Raw genomic sequence first — 1,916 nt, forward strand, 5'->3', positions numbered from 1 at the left:
CTAATGCCATATCTGAAGTCTCTTTTATATAGACCTTAGTGGTCCCCTAATACCATATAGGAAGTCTCTTTTATATAAACCTTAGTGGTCCCCTAATACCATAAAGGAAGTCTCTTTCCCAAAATTCAACCTTGGTGCAAAATTACAGCCCCTAGAGTCATAGTTTAGTATGTTAAAAAAGTCTGTGTGACTTTATCACATACTTTGACTTTTTTCACATACTATATTATGACTTTTATCGGGATAATATACTATTACTTTTTAAGGTTGAATATTCTTTCTGTTTGTGTTCAAATGTATTTTCCTATTTCATATTGAATCTAATGTGTTCCATGAAGAGAAGCCTTCCTCACATGGGAACTGATGTTTCATGGTGATAGGCCTCATGTGTGAGAAGACTGGCAAGGATCCAGATGTGGGGAAAGGTTCATACCAGGAACTAGGCCTCGAAAGATGTTATAAATTCGGGGAAAACTATTCTTCCTTTCATGAAAGTGTGTTCACTGTTTGAATAAAGCTGCATGTAATCTAAAGTCATTGGCCTTATCATGTGTGAAGTCTCCACCCTCATTTCCAGTCATCACCATATATCAAGTTGGCGCCACTGACCCCGAACAGAACCAGCAGTAAAAGTGAGTTCATGTTTTATTCTTTTTGAGGAAGGATTTGCTCCCTTTAATGCCTAAATGAGAGGAGACATGATTTGGTTCGGACATTTAGAAGTGGAGAGTGCTAACTTGTCTGCTTAAAATCCTAAAACGTTTAAGAGGTGTTGAATTTTGAAAGCTAGAGCCTTTCATCAAATCTAGCCAGTGGAGTGTTGGTCAACACAAAATCGATAGATTGTGTGTAAGCTTATTCAGAGATTTTCAGACAGCTGTAAGACCAACGTAGAGACACAAGCGCAAGATTAAGAACAGTGGACTCAAACACCAGCAGTCCTGTTGGATGAATGATGGGCTCAGTACTCAATTCTATAGCCGATATGCTCTCTCCCTCAAACACTCGCACCAGAAACATCTGGAGCTGCAGGACAGGTTGAGAGGGGGAGGGGGGGGAGGCAGACAGTGGCTGAAATCCTGGGGACAGAGGGTTTTCAGGCCATGATACTACACTATGACTTTTTTGACATACTATGCTATGACTTTTTATCACTTCTTTGGACATACTATACTACTACTTTTGATCACTTTTTTCGACATACTATGACTATCACTTTTTTCAACATACTATCCTATGACTTTTTTCGACATAGTATTCTATGATTTTTTTATCCGTTTTTTTACATACTATACTATGACTTTTGTTGACATACTAAACTATTACTTTTAATCACTTTTTTGACATACTAGAATCAGAATCAGCTTTATTTGCCAGGTACATTCAAGGAAGAGTGCAAAGTATGCAGGAGTAAATTATAATTATGATAGCTATTATTTTAATTATGGAGCATAGTGAAAAGGGTGCTGGAAGAAATAGTATTATGTTAATATTTAAGTATTTTATTACAATATGAACAGTATGAACAGCATAATAATAATCCATAATAATAATAAGTGGAACCAGTAAACAGACTGATTAAAGACAGTGTTGCTGGGTTATTGCACAGGAACTGAACCTGGCACTGTGAGTCAGACGTCAGCTGTTCGTCAGAGTGATGAAACTGTTCCTGAATCGGTTGGTTTTGGCGTAGCTCTGTATCGCCTACCAGAGGGGAGAAGCTGGAACAGGTGGGGTTCTGGGGTGAGATGGGTCCGCAGTGATGATTCCTGCCCGTTTCCTGACTCTGGAAGTGTATAAGTCATGAATGGAGGAAAGGTTGGCACTGATGATCTTTTCTGCAATCCTAACTGTCCGTTGTAGTCTGCTCCTGTCCTTTCTGGTGGCAGGTCCAAACCAGACAGTGATGGACGTGC

The 1,916-nt window shown here is 39.1% G+C and overlaps 1 protein-coding gene across 1 annotated transcript in view; it reads left to right on the forward strand.

The window, feature by feature from the left end:
• Positions 1–1,916, forward strand: part of apol (apolipoprotein L) — a 34,031-nt gene that overhangs the window by 21,707 nt on the left and 10,408 nt on the right. The gene's annotated exons all lie outside the window — the stretch shown is intronic.

The sequence above is a fragment of the Etheostoma spectabile genome, chromosome 15, assembly GCF_008692095.1.
Source record: "Etheostoma spectabile isolate EspeVRDwgs_2016 chromosome 15, UIUC_Espe_1.0, whole genome shotgun sequence".
NCBI classification, from domain to species: domain Eukaryota; kingdom Metazoa; phylum Chordata; class Actinopteri; order Perciformes; family Percidae; genus Etheostoma; species Etheostoma spectabile.